The 15,971-nt window shown below is 42.8% G+C and overlaps 1 protein-coding gene across 1 annotated transcript in view; it reads left to right on the plus strand.

Moving 5' to 3' along the window:
- The window catches only part of LOC144805981 (uncharacterized), a 955,295-nt gene that overhangs the window by 775,878 nt on the left and 163,446 nt on the right, over positions 1–15,971 (plus strand).

Consider the following 15,971-nt stretch of genomic DNA (forward strand, 5'->3'; position numbering starts at 1 on the left):
GATGGTGCAGTGAGCTAAAAAACGGTGATGGATCAAGCCCTGATCTTTTGACTGGGTAGGAGTGTTCTGCTTAATTCAGATACTCTGTCCATTACCACCCCCTTTTGAATCCTAATATTTGGGCTAAGCAAGAAAATACACTTCGCAAAGACATCCTACGGGAATGCCTTTCACTTGACTGTGTCTCACGCATCCGATAGCTCCAGTATATAAGAGTTGGCCTCTCCAGGGTAGGTAGGAACTATTCGCTAACCCTGAGCGCAGATGTAAGAGTGACTTTTCTCTGGTCAAAGAGTGTTTTTTAGGAATAAGCCACTGTGATAGAGAGGGAAATGAGCTGTGTAAGCCTAGTGTGCATATGTACATCGTGTTAAAAACCGTACCAACCAGCGAACCTTATCTTTTAGGGTTTAAAAGCATCCATAATCATTTTCAATGACCCGGTTTTGGCTCAACCTCTTCCATTACCACATGGCACACCCTTGCGTCCTCCACAGAGGCCAGTGCCTCATGTCCTGTAGCTGCAACAGTGAGTCTCGTCAGGACATGATGCACTTTATAATGTTTTGTAGTTTTTATGCTGTCCCTAGAAAGTTATTTATTATTCCCATTCTCAAAAAAACAGGTTTTAGGAGGGTGAGACCAGCTCTTATCTTTTTACAACTGCTCTCTAATGACACTGTTTTGCATACGCTTTACTTTTTATGGTTCGCTGTTAGACTCAGGTCAAGCTGCGATGAACTTCTGTACTGTACTTCATGAATTTTTATCTTGTGTTTTGATTAACTTGTACATATTATATTTGTCAATCTGTAGCTTGGAAAATGTTTTATCATTTTATGTATGACTTTTATGGTTTTCTTTCATAAAACCGAATAAAGTTTGTTGATAATAATCACTAGGGGATTCATTTACAGGGTAGCATGGTATCCCTCACAATTACTCCAGGAGTCACAGTCCACACAATGTACATGCGTTGTTCCCCCTACTCCAACCTTACATATACCCCCAATCACCTGCCCAAAACTCTGCCTGCTGATGCCAATGTGGTACTCCGTCAACCCGCAGACAATATTTTTGGCCCCTTTGAAAGTGCCCATACAATAAAAATGCTGCAGTTGTAAACACATATCAACTACCATTTGTTGTGTTTGAAACATTTTATTGAATAATAAAACCTAATAAACATAAGCTGATTATTAAAGCAAAACAGAACATCAGTTGCCATACACATAAGAGACGAAAGGTGTACATAAAAATCAACAAACTGTAACTTAGCAAAGTTAGGAACAGCACAATTCTTAATTTCGGGCAGTCTTTAAAGTTCAACAATAGAAACACTCATAAAGAACAGGAAAGGAAAGAAAGAAGGTGGGATACAGTGGTTTCATTAATGTAATGCTTGCTACATATAGAAAAACAAATACTAATTATTTTCCTTAAGCAATAAAGTCCTCACATTAAAATACTAAGAGAGATATATTGAACAATGAACATTTCATGTGTAATTAGAATTCAATTTGAATATTTTAACCTTCTCAGCATTGTTTGACTCATGATTACAACCTGAATGCTTTCTTGAAAGGACCCACCTCATGGGGTTCAAAATTACATCTTTTCTAACAATAGGATTAAAATGATAAACTTGAATTTCAATTCGATTTTTTGATTTAAGCCTTTTTAGAGCTCAACAATTTTAAATATATACAAAATCCATACACTTTTGTAAAATTGTCACCTAAACTTGAATTCAATCCACCTTTTGATTAAACACTTCCCATTCCAGCAAGCATCACAGGACCACTTGTTGTTATCTTCCCAATTAGTGATCATGTTTCAGATGGCAACAACAATAAATATGTTTAGAATTTTACCTCCGAAAGCAAAAACATGCTATTTCTGAATCATGGTGCACAATAAATTGTAGGAACAGAGGGCATCTTTAGGTATAGCATTCATTAAGGTTTGACCAGGCTTGAAACTAGAATTCCTAAACTTTTGGACATTTAAATGTCATATTTTAAAAGAATTCACACAGACACAGCATGAGCTCCGTGAAAAATTGAAGATGAGTGAATTGTACTTAACACAACATGTGCTGATTAGTAATCTATTGATGTAAAAAAAATACAGTGGTCAGGCAATGCTTGTGGAACTAATCTATTCAGATTTTAACTCCATAGTTTGTTCAATAAATTGACTTTGAAGGTCCATCTCTCAGATCAGTTCTATTCCAGTTTTAGTTGCAATAACACTAAAAGAGAACAATAATAATTAGGTTTTAAAAGCCATGGGTGGAATAGATCCTTGGTCTAAATCTAGATTATTGTCTGCAATAGAAACCCGTACAAACAGATCAAATATAAAAGCATTGAAAATGTTTATTATAGTGGTTTAGAGTAAACACAGATAACACACATTGTTCCTGGAACTCAGAAAATGTATCGAAAGATTATGATTACAACCTATTTTATGTCCAGAGACCGGTTTAGATGCTTTCCTGTTTAAGTGACAACATTTGCAAATATATTTAAGAAAACATTAAAGCTGGATGTCAGAAATTCTGTCTTTAAGCATTGTGTAAGAGTTATGTGTGATTGTTTTTATTTGATCTGAAGCAACACTAACACTAAATAGGTACGTGCACCTGTTATCATTCAACTAACATTATTAGCAAACTTAATTTGGAGGGAATTGAGAACAATTGACTCATGTACCAAGGGTTTTATTGTTCAAAAATCCACTGGTTCGGTAATTCACAGAGTTTGCAAATGCTAATCCCTTTTTTGAAATGTATTAAGCCCATTTAACAATTAAGAATTTGGAAGGGGAATGTTAATAGTGTCCCTTCTAAATACGTAATACATCCTTAAGGTATGTATTAAGCTTTGAAACCATACGTGGGCTGAAAAACAGTAACAGGAGGTAGTAACCCAAGGGGACATTTGTGAATCTGAAAGTAAAATGGGGTGCATTAAAAATGCCTTTATTTAAAAGCCATCACAGACACAGTAGTGTGCTGACTCCACAAGCAACCACTTTTACCAAATGGATTATTAATACATGAACCTCAGTATTTCCTATATATTGTTGAAATGTAGTCTCTAATGTTTTTGTCATGTGGTGTAAATATTTGTTTCTATTATTTTATCTTCCATTTCCATATTGTCATGAAATGTACCTATTCTTTTTGTCAAACATACTGAAATATCTTTGTCACAATTTTTGGGGCATTCTAAAAAGTGTTTTCACTCTCTAACTTAAAGCTTCCTACGAAAAATACTGACGCGCAGTCCTGGTTTCTCCAAGATCATTTAGCTTTCTCACTAAACCAAGCACAATATTGATTTGAGAGAGGTGGTTATTAAAGTCATACGCACTGGGGTTAGCTTACTAAAGTCAAATATAGAACTTCCTTTATCTTTAGAAATAATACTTGCAAAAGTTTATGTCCAATAATTTCAGATAATTTACTGATAAAGATATCAGATAAAGATCCCCTAATTTCTTATACCTTGTGCTATCAAAAATCTGCTAGAATTAACAGACTTCTCTTCTAGATAAATCCAGGTATGAGAAGGTATTAATGCATTTATCAACTTTCTGTTATTTTAACACATTTTCTCAGTGCAAAGAATATTTTTCCTACATTGATCACAACATTTCAAGCAATGGCCTGTGCTTAAACATACAATGAAGGGGTAAAAATGTATTTCTACCACAATCAAGAAACCCTTGGGTCTATGAGGATTACTGTTGCAAATGAAGACCTAGCTAAGATTAAATATCCCCTTAAAGGGAAGATTTCCCTCACCCACCATAGTTGGCATGCTTCCTCATTCGGAATCTTCTCCCACCATTATACCTAGTTACAGTACAGGGTACAGCCCCCTCACTGAGAGGGAGGAGTTCAGGCATGTTTTGTTATAGAGAATGGTATACGAAATACCACAAAAATGAGCTCAGGGTAGTGGGGGGCAGCAGAGTGAAAGTTAATAAGAGGTCAACATGTTTCAGCCTATTAACCCTCCAAAGAGGTGTTTGCTGCTTTCTTCAGGACCTAATCAAAAGTGCTGCTGTTCATTGTACTCAAATAATAACAATCATTGGCATAGCCAATAGGTCTCGCCTTTGGGACCTTATAAGTGTTTAGCCATGCAGATCCAGTAACAATGTGAAAAAATTTCTCTTAAAAAAGAAGACTATAAACTAACTAAGCTAGACGTGACTTTATAACTGGTTAATCAAATGTTTCTGGAGGTTTAGTATATATAAAAAAACTCCTTTTTTATGGCCTGTCATATAAAATTGATGCTCTAAATTTTGGTAAGAGTACACAATTTCAAAATATTCAATTCTGCTTTTATATCAATTTACTTTTGAAAGCTTGAAGTGAAAGAGAATTCTAAATGTCATTTGCTTATGAGTAGGCTCTAATGACTATTTCCGGATGACAATGTAGTTAGCATTTTTTTGTAAAAGATGTGTTAGAAGTATGGGTAGGGAAAATGGCTATTTTGGCCAAAGGCTCCCCTTTCTTTATGCATGCTAGTTTTAATTTGTACACAGAATCACAAATGTTTTATGTGGTACACTATCATGTTAGATGAATCGGTTTTACCCTTTTGATAAGCAAGAGATGACGATGAACCGTTTTTTCGTCCCTGGTTTTAAATGGATTCAGGTTGGAACAGACAAGGTGTTGGTTGACTTTGCCTCGGAAAATATTTGTTTCCCGCATGCTGCTTTCATGCGACTTAAATCCCTTCAGTCCAAGAGGCGGCTGCATGCCTGCAGATATGGCCAGATCAGTACTTGGCTGGTTCAGTTCACCAGTGGGGCTAGAATAGAAGCTGTTAAGGGCAGGGGCTTAGCTTCCTATTGGTGCAGCAGGTGCAGTGGCACCAGGCCCCAGGCGCGTTAAAGGCCCACTGAACCCTGATAACTGCTGTTTGTCACAGTTCAAACAAAGGCCTGAGGGGCCCACAGAACAATGATTATTGCTGTTTTCCACAGTCCAAACAGAAGGCAGGGGTCACATTTCCTTTCTTGCCTTGGGGTCCAGGGCACACTGGCTAGGCCACTGGTTAAGGATGCAGTGGGGAAGAGGTGGGGAGACAGGTGGATATTTAAACAGCTCGACGATGACTTCATGCCTGGGTATTAAAGTATTCATTACAATTAAAGACTTAAGCAGGAATAGATATCATAATATAGGAAGGCCTATGAACAAATGCAGCTCGATTAGCGGCTGCCTTTAACTTCTGACTTATTACCTCTCCTAATTTACAGTTTTATATTAGATGCAGACATAAATCGTGACCTATGAATATGTTTATCTATCTATAGGTTCAAATGACCCATCTTTTCCATATGCAAGTATCAGACAGGTCGGAAACGCCTAATGGCTTTAAACTTGATAAAGCCACATTGATCACTGGGCTTGAAATACAAATGGCAGCATTAGGCACGCAGAGGTGTATTCTACGTAATCTCATTATGTTCAGGGTACGGGAGAGAATTTAGGGCATAAAGCACTTTGACAAAAACATTTCTGCCACCATAGAAATTCAATCTTCCTTGTCCTACCCTAGTATATAAGTAGTACCACATTCTTTGTATACCTGAATTACAACACAAAATAGTACCGTATTTAAAGGCCCAGTTCAGAATTACATGGAAGGTGCACTGTCCCAGATTACACAACGGTGCAGTTTTCAGTGGGTGCTATCATCCCACACAGGGGCGAGCACACCAGATTATGCTGGAAAAAACATGTGGTGACCCAACGTAGGCGCAGTTGTAAACCACCAGTCTGCTTACATAGTAAAGCGTCTGGCAGCTATTAAGTGAGGTGGCACGTTTCCCCTGCAGGTGGTTGGGGTCTGTCACCATCCTGTCAGGTGGGGGGTATACAATCAGTGCGCCTCCTGACTGCTTGTTTGCCTTTTCGCCCTGTCAATAATACAGTGCAGTCCTTGGAGTAGTCAGTTTGTATTCATGAAAGACACTTGTGTTTCTCGGATGTGTAATCCCCAGATGATGCCTGAACTGTTCCCCAGTGGGCTATTTGTACATGGTATTGAATTGTATGGTCTTATGAGCACTGTTAATAATAAAAAAAAGATTTAGTGAGTGTTTTTTGCCCTCTATGTCACTCTACTTCTAAGCACCTAATACAGCTTGTACAGTGCTTACTGTCATCTGCTCACTTACATTATGCTTATTATGCTTAATATAAATAGTGCACAATTTAGGCGTTTGTGTCTGCCTACAACGTGGACATGATACAAATAGCAGTACCTACAAGGTGGATGGTACAATTCAAAAAGAGTCTAAGATACTCCAGCACAGATGACTTTGCATCAACATTACGAGGCATCAGTCTTGATGGCAAGCCAACTTAAAACTTATCAGTATTGTATACATTATTATCAGAGACTATACTTGCCTCTTGGATACAACTTTACAACGGAATTTTATTAATTTGTGTACAGTTGTGTAAACAACAAATTGCAATGATGGACCCTTCCTAGAGTCAGCACCTGACTAACTTACGCCCAACGATAATTGATATCCCTTAAATTATTGAAGGGGATTGTGTGCACACCGAATGGCACCCATCATCACTGTGCCTATTCCCCTGGGGAATTTAAATGCAATGGAAAAACAACCGCAAAGGTGCACCACAACAAATAAAATAATAAGTGCAAAAAGTATTTGAGCACAATAAAGAAATATATCATGAAGAAATGTTGTTAGTCTTCTTTTAATCTTTATTTTTCAATTTGTGGTGAAACAGAAACAGCCGACGCGTTTCGTCCCAAGCCGGGACTTCTTCAGGGCTGTCGGTAAAAAACATATACATACAATCAATTTTGTGTACAACAAATGACTTACAATCTGACAATCTAAACAACAACAGACAAATTTAAAACCTTCCTACGATAGACATGGAGCCATCTACATTGATCCTTAGGCCTTAGCCCACCGATGATCTTTACTCTTAGGGTTACAGCCAAACATCAGAATTTGTACATGTTTTGGAACAATTTATTATGTTAAAAAACGGGTGTATAAACATTATTTACATTTGCAGGAGATCATTTTTGTATTAATTGTATATCAACCCAACATATTCTATCTGACGGGGGATAGATAAATGCAGTGGGCCTGCAGTATATGCTTGAAGCACTGAGAAGGACCAGACTGAGAAAGAGAATGGGAAAATTGAAGATGGAAACAGTGACCAATGCCCTTATTAAACCGAACGCAAAGTGTCATTTACCTTTAAGTTTGATAATACGTCGCTTTTGAAGGCAGGATAATGTAAAGTGAACTGGAGTCCAAGGATAGTCTTCCCAGCAACTTTACTCCCGTTGTGTTTTATTTCTTAACAATGTCAAATTTAAGATATTTGGACCTTAGGCGGAGACACAAAAAAACAGAAGTCCCAATCTTAAAATCTATATATTTGAGTTGTCAATGCTCAATGAGTTGGTGACAGACAAGGGGGGGACAGTGAACCTCGGTCATTTAGATCTAATATTACTTTACTACAGTCTACTTACTTAAAACATGCCAATCGGCGAAGATGGCGATGTTTATCAAATCTTCCTGAGTGGTGAGCACGGTCTTGCCACCTTAATAGTATACCTTTTTTGGTCAATTACTGCAAAACATTAAAGAGGAAGGTTTGATCACACTCTGTAACCGGTAACAAGATGTAAAAGAAACCGAAACCAAGGTTGGTAGAAGATAAATATTACCTGAGTGATCTATAGATCTAATGGAGGACAGGAGGTCCTATTACTCCATGAGATTCGGATGTGGGCACTGTATTACAGCAGGTCTGGCAAATAAAAGAGTAAATATGATGTTGTAATATGGTGAGATGTGACTAGAACACTAATAATCTATTGACATACATTTCTGTATGGGTTTACAAAAATAGTGTCTCACCCTATAGACAATGTCCGTTATTAACACACCTGGATAATGGCCCAGAACTGTGACTGATATTAATAAGATACCTGGTGAACTGGTTATTACGGTATATCAAAAGAGGGGGTGCTAAGCATGATGATATGCTAATTTCTAATTTTAAAGGAAAAAGATTTTTTGGAATATAAACAAGCATTTCCCCTAAGCCAAATGCCAAAACTAAGTAATGGAAGACTTAAACTACAATGAAAACAGGTCTTGCTAAGGTATTGGTATATGCCGAGTGTCCGCCCTTCCTAGTGACCTCGTTGCTAAAACGGTCCTTTGAAAGGATCTAAATAATGTCCACATGTCACACAAAATAATGAAGAAAAGTCAAGGACATGAAACTAGTAAGACGGCGCTTAAATTATGAACGGCCAAGCGTAGTACTAACTGAAGCGCCAGTCGTCAAAAGTGCCCTATAGACGCCTATAAAATGGCGGCGGCCATCTTGGAGTGGCAAAAAGAGGCATATATATCTACATCCTAACCCCCTAGAGCCTCGTTGTCAAAAGAGTGTGCACCCTTAATACTAGCAAAAAAGGGGCCAGTTGAAAACTGTAAACGGCCCTGTATGCTGTCCGTATATTAGTGCGACGGGCATTGATATAAAGGAATCCGATTTCTATATAAATCTCGGATATAGGCACCCCTTGTGTTATCTAATAAAATAACATAAAACCATGGGAAAAGTGAAGGGCGGACACTCGGCATATACCAAGGCCTTTGTGGTCCAATCACAGGACCGATTCCAGCATCGCGGTCACTAAGTAGGGCGGACAGCCATATGATGATAGGGATTATGGGGGAAAGATTGCATATATACACGTTCCGTTTAGCCACTATAAGATGGCCGCCATCATTACACACACCCGTGTGTTGTCACTGCGGTTTATCGAATTCCGACGCTAAGGCGCCGGCGCAGCAATCCCAGGTGCGGACCCTTTACCTAATTGCTGTCAGTATATAACAGTCAAGATGGGCACACCACAATTGAACACAACGTCGCAGGGGGTGTTTCGCTGTAACGAGGGATGTGGATGGACGCCGGTCGTTTTATCAGGAACGGTGAGTGTGTCATGCTACTGGGTTACTTAGCTATCCTCCCTGGTAGTATTGTCTAGCAGGATTGGTAACTAGTTTAGGTCACTGTTCACATTACCTGCTCAGCAAGACCTGTTTTCATTGTAGTTTAAGTCTTCCATTACTTAGTTTTGGCATTTGGCTTAGGGGAAATGCTTGTTTATATTCCAAAAAATCTTTTTCCTTTAAAATTAGAAATTAGCATATCATCATGCTTAGCACCCCCTCTTTTGATATACCGTAATAACCAGTTCACCAGGTATCTTATTAATATCAGTCACAGTTCTGGGCCATTATCCAGGTGTGTTAATAACGGACATTGTCTATAGGGTGAGACACTATTTTTGTAAACCCATACAGAAATGTATGTCAATAGATTATTAGTGTTCTAGTCACATCTCACCATATTACAACATCATATTTACTCTTTTATTTGCCAGACCTGCTGTAATACAGTGCCCACATCCGAATCTCATGGAGTAATAGGACCTCCTGTCCTCCATTAGATCTATAGATCACTCAGGTAATATTTATCTTCTACCAACCTTGGTTTCGGTTTCTTTTACATCTTGTTACCGGTTACAGAGTGTGATCAAACCTTCCTCTTTAATGTTTTGCAGTAATTGACCAAAAAAGGTATACTATTAAGGTGGCAAGACCGTGCTCACCACTCAGGAAGATTTGATAAACATCGCCATCTTCGCCGATTGGCATGTTTTAAGTAAGTAGACTGTAGTAAAGTAATATTAGATCTAAATGACCGAGGTTCACTGTCCCCCCCTTGTCTGTCACCAACTCATTGAGCATTGACAACTCAAATATATAGATTTTAAGATTGGGACTTCTGTTTTTTTGTGTCTCCGCCTAAGGTCCAAATATCTTAAATTCGACATTGTTAAGAAATAAAACACAACGGGAGTAAAGTTGCTGGGAAGACTATCCTTGGACTCCAGTTCACTTTACATTATCCTGCCTTCAAAAGCGACGTATTATCAAACTTAAAGGTAAATGACACTTTGCGTTCGGTTTAATAAGGGCATTGGTCACTGTTTCCATCTTCAATTTTCCCATTCTCTTTCTCAGTCTGGTCCTTCTCAGTGCTTCAAGCATATACTGCAGGCCCACTGCATTTATCTATCCCCCGTCAGATAGAATATGTTGGGTTGATATACAATTAATACAAAAATGATCTCCTGCAAATGTAAATAATGTTTATACACCCGTTTTTTAACATAATAAATTGTTCCAAAACATGTACAAATTCTGATGTTTGGCTGTAACCCTAAGAGTAAAGATCATCGGTGGGCTAAGGCCTAAGGATCAATGTAGATGGCTCCATGTCTATCGTAGGAAGGTTTTAAATTTGTCTGTTGTTGTTTAGATTGTCAGATTGTAAGTCATTTGTTGTACACAAAATTGATTGTATGTATATGTTTTTTACCGACAGCCCTGAAGAAGTCCCGGCTTGGGACGAAACGCGTCGGCTGTTTCTGTTTCACCACAAATTGAAAAATAAAGATTAAAAGAAGACTAACAACATTTCTTCATGATATATTTCTTTATTGTGCTCAAATACTTTTTGCACTTATTATTTTATTTGTTGTGGTGCACCTTTGCGGTTGTTTTTCCTGTGTACAGTTGTGTGTATACAATAAAACAACCTCCCCACCATAATTGATCTGTCTATTCATCTTGTTGGGATCTGGAGTAGCATGCTACTCGCCGAAAAGCACTTCAACACTTCATCAGGAGTAGCAAGCGCTATATAAATGCAAAACCTTCCCTCTTCTATCCCCCCACAATCTTTTTTAACCCAACTAACAGACCAACATGTCCAGCTCTCATATACATTTTATTTTTCCCTATACTAATTCACCACTAAACATTTTTGGATCCTAGAGTAGTGTGCTACTCGTCGAAAAAGCGCTTCAAAGTTCGTATGGGGTAGTAAGTGTTATGTAAATCTAAATACATTACAATTACTGTTTACATCGGGCTGCACTAACACGAGGATAGAAGTAGAGTGCGGATTAGAGTTTATCTGCCCAGAACAAAGCATACTACAGAAAGTGTGTGAACAGTCTATATGTTGTGCGCCTGGCAGAGAAAAACACAGCAGAGGTGGGAAGAAGGTAGGTAATCTGATGGTCAGACCTATGTGGAAAGAGGCTATCACTTTGGGCAGAAAAGAGGGCTTACACTTTGTTTGGATGGACAGCAAGAAAGGGAGGTCTGGAAGATAAGCCTGAAGCTCACTCATCCTGCAAGCAGAGGTGATGGCAAGCAAAAAACTAGTCTTCTAAGGAGGCGAAGAGGACAATTATGTAGGCGCTCAAAAGGAGCACACATAAGATAAGTGAGGTCAACTCCCACTAGGGTATTACGAAAGGAGAAGGAGGAAAGAGATGAATAATGCACTTCAGAAATATGTTAACAATAGGATCGAAGGCCATGCTCAAGAGCTCGGGGTACCAGACTTGGGACTGATCGCGTTTGATCTTCTTCAGCAATCTTGGCAGAAGTGGTACAGGAGGCCGCAACTCCACTCGCAACGAAAAGGGTCACCGAGCGAGAGCCGCTTTGGAAACTCTAACACGCAGAACTGCTGACATTGAGCGTTCTCTTCGGTGGCGAATAGATCTAACCAAGGCTCTCCCCACTACTGAAAGAGACCTAGCACGACCTTCGAGTGAAGATGCCATTTGTGATCCCTCATGCACTGGCGGCTGAGTTTGTCCGTCCTTGCGTTCAGTGAACCTGTTAAGTGTTGAACTACCAGAGATATGCCCTGATGTTCCAGCCATGTCCAAAGGCGAAGAGCCTCTTGACATACGGTCCACGACCCCACCCTGCCCTGTTTGTTGCAGTACCACATGGCGCGGTGTTGTCCGTGAACACCTGCACCACTCTTCCTTTGACAGAAAGAAGGAATGCCTTCAGTGCAAGACGAATCGCCCGGAGCTCCAGAGGGTTGATGTGGTGCCTGGACTCCGCCAGAGACCAGAGGTCTCTGATCTCCGCCTCTCCCATATGGCCGGCCCATCACAGGAGTGAAGCATACGTCACTACTGTGAACTCAGGTTGAGGAAGGGAGAGGGATCTGCCATTTACCCATCCTGGTTCGTGAGCCATCACTGCAACTGACTTGCAGTCCCCTCCGAGATCTGAACGTCATTGGAAAGATTCCCCTGGTGCTGCGCCCACTGGAACTTCAGGTCCCACTGCAGAGCCCGTATATGCCATCTGGCATGATGCACCAGCAGGATGCAGGAGGCCATGAGGCCCAGCAGCCTCAGGGTCATTCTCACCGAACACCGGGATGGATGCTGAAACTTCGGTATCATAGTCTGAATATCCTGGACTCGCTGCTCCGGAGGATAGACCCAAAACTGCGCTGTGACAGAACCGCTCTGATTTAAAGGACTTATGGGAGGGAATCAGGTGTGACTTCTGCACATTAACTGTGAACCCCAGCAATGCAGGAAGTCCGCTGTAGTCTGGAGGTGGGAGACGACAGCCTGGGCGAGCCTGCCTTCAACAGCCAGTCATCGAGATAGGGGAATACTGGAACCCTTGATCTGCGCACATGAGCTTTGACCACCGCCATCACTTTCGTGAACACCCTAGGGGCGCTGGTAAGGCCAAAGGGGAGCGTGGTAAACTGAAAAAGCTTGTGGCCTACCATGAACCGTAGGTAGCGCCAGTGGGCAGGCAAGACGGGGATGTGAAAGTAAGCGTCCTGCAAGTCCAACGCTACCATCAAATCTCCAGGGTCGAGGGCAGACAAGACCTGAGCCAAGGTTAACATCTTGAACTTCTCCTTCCGGAGAAACCGGTTGATGTCCCTGAGGTCTAAGATAGGACGCAGGACTTTGTCCTTCTTGGGTACCAAGAAGTAGTGGGAATAGCAATCACGACCTTCTGGAATGGGATGGGAAGGCCATACGGGAGACAGAGATTAGGGAACCCTCGTCAGCAGCAGATACCCAACTCCACATCAAGCTGTTGGAGTTGCGAGCATTTCACTTGGTGGTGAAGGTCTTCCAGCCCACCATCACAGGAGGGCTGGAGCAGCTTCTCACAGACAAGACAGTCAATGGCGATGGTCTCATCAGGAGTCACACTTGAACTTGTTTGACAGCGAGCCCAGGATTCATTGGCTGCAGTTGTTGGGTACGACGAACAGGCGCTGGAACTGCTTGGTGGAATTTGACTTTCGTGAGCAGTACCCCTGCGTGTCGGTAGGCGTCGTCTGCGGCTCCGCGTCCGTCATTGTGATCACCAAAATGACGTCACTGGAGTACTTAGACGCCACCCTCGCTGACGTCAGTTCTGTACATAGCTTTCCGCGCCAGGAACGCAGAGCCATGCAAGAAACAGACACTGGTACCATGAAACTAGGGCCCTGACAGGGAAATTCCTGAACCCTAGATATCGGTTCGCAGAAACGGGGAGGATGGGTGGGGCGGTAAGGAATCTAACACTAACTAATGTTTCTTATAGATATATCGTTACCGATGGTAAGTAAATTGTGCATCTGAAAGAAACACGTTAGTGTTAGATTCCTTACCTTAGAATAGATACCCCAGCAATACCAACCCCGGTGGTGGGTCTGCGAACCAAAATCACACCAGGAAGTCCTGGAGAACAGAACGGTCAAAGAAGAAGTCTCTCCGGCCTTGGCTCTCCAGGCAGTAATGCTTGGCAAACGTGTGCAGCGAGGCCCACGTAGCTGCCTGACAAATGTCCAGCAAGGGACTCCCCGTCTCAAACCAGTAGTAGCCGCTGTAGCCTGAGTGGAATGGGCGCGCAGCCCCACAAGAGGTTCCTTTTTAGCCAAGGAATAACAGATCTTGATGCACAAAACGACCCACAAGAGATTGTCCGCTTGTGCACTGTCTGTCCCTTCTTAGCTCCCACATAGCCAACAAAGAGTTGGTCGTCCACCTGGAACTGTTGTGTGCGGTTCAGGTCAAAGGAGAGCGCACGTTTTAGGTCCAGACGGTGGAGCCTCTCTTCCTCTTTCGAGGGATGTGGAGGCGGAAAGATGGTGGGCATGGTAATGGTCTGTCCGATGTGAAAGGCAGTAACCACCTTGGGTAGAAAAGAAGGACGAGTCCTCAGAACAACTTTGTCCGGATGGACAGAGAGGAAAGCAGGCTAAGAGCCTGGAGCTCACTCACTCTTCTGGCCGAGGTGATGGTAACCAGGAAAGCAGTCTTTAGGGTCAGAAGACGGAGAGGGCAATTATGAAGAGGCTCAAAGGGAGCGCACATCAAAAAGGTAAGAACCAGATTCAAGTCCCACTGAGGCATCACAAAAAGAACAGGAGGAAACATGTGCGTGATGCCTTTCAAGAATCAATCAATCAATCAATCATACCATTTGTATAGCGCACTACTCACCCGGGAGGGTCTCAAGGCGCTTGGGGGGAGGGGTATGCTACTGCTCGAACAGCCAGGTCTTGAGTTGTTTCCTGAAGGCGAGATGGTCCTGGGTCAGCCGAAGGTGGATGGGGAGGGAGTTCCAAGTCTTGGCAGCCAGGTAAGAGAAGGATCTTCCTCCGGCGGTGGCTCTTTGGATGCGTGGTACGGCTGCGAGGGCGAGGCTGGTGGACTGTAGCTGGCGGGTGGGCATGTAGAAGCTCAGGCGGTCGTTGAGGTACTTGGGGCCCAGGTCGTGGAGAGACTTGTGTGCGTGGGTGAGGAGCCGGAACGTGATCCTCTTGTCGACGGGGAGCCAGTGCAGGTTCCTCAGGTGGCTGGAGATGTGGCTGCGTCGGGGGACATCCAGGATGAGTCGGGCGGAGGCGTTCTGGATGCGCTGGAGTCTTTTCTGTAGCTTGGCTGTGGTTCCGGCGTAGAGGGCGTTTCCGTAGTCCAGTCGGCTGGTGACGCGTGCCTGGGTGATAGTCTTCCTGGTCTCGGTCGGGATCCAGCGGAAGATCTTGCGAAGCATACGCAGGGTGTTGAAGCACGATGAGGAGACGGCGTTGACTTGTCTGGTCATCGAGAGGGAGGGGTCCAGGATGAAGCCCAGGTTGCGTGTGTGGTAGGTTGGCTTGGGTGCGGTGCCCAGGGCTGGGGGCCACCAGGAGTCGTCCCAGGCGGAGGGTGAAGATCCCAGGATGAGGACTTCCGTCTTGTCCGAGTTCAGTTTCAGGATCTATTTACAACAAGGAACTTGAAAATAGAAGGCTGACCAGGAAGCCACAAGAAGGCTGAAATGGCCGAAAGATAGCCCTTGATAGTGCCCAGGACAGAGCCCTGCTGGGCGACAGAAAGAAGAAAGAGGAAAACCTCTGAAAGAGGGGCAGAGAGAGGATCCACAGCCTTTGCTGTGCATCATGCCACAAATTTGTTCCACCTGCAGGCATATACCGTTTTTGTGGGGGGACGCCTGTCTGGCAGAATAGCATCACAGACTTCAGGAGGCAAGTCAAATGGCCTCAACTGTCGCTGCTCAATCTCCACGCATGGAGGTGGAGGCTGGACAGGTTCGGGTGGAGGACTGTTCCCTGCTGCTATGACAGAAGGTCCTCCTGAAGAGGCAGTCAAATCGGGGGATCGATTCACATTCTGAGTAGCTCGAGATACCAGTATCTTCGTGCCCAATCCGGAGCCACAAGGATGACTTGGGCCCGGTCGTGCCTGATCTTCTTCAGCACTCTGGGCAGAAGTGGGATAGGCAGAAAGGCGTACAACAGACCGCAACTCCATTCGCAACGAAAAGCATCGCCGAGCTAGTGCCGCCTTGGAAATTCCAACACGTAGAACTGAAGACATTGCGCGTTCTCTTCGGTGGCGAATAGATCTAACCAAGGCTCTCCCCACTGCTGAAAGAGACCTTGCGCCACGTCCGAGTACAGACGCCATTCGTGATCGATCATGCACCGGCGGCTG

This window comes from Lissotriton helveticus, assembly GCF_964261635.1.
Source record: "Lissotriton helveticus chromosome 1_1 unlocalized genomic scaffold, aLisHel1.1 SUPER_1_unloc_38, whole genome shotgun sequence".
Classification (NCBI taxonomy): domain Eukaryota; kingdom Metazoa; phylum Chordata; class Amphibia; order Caudata; family Salamandridae; genus Lissotriton; species Lissotriton helveticus.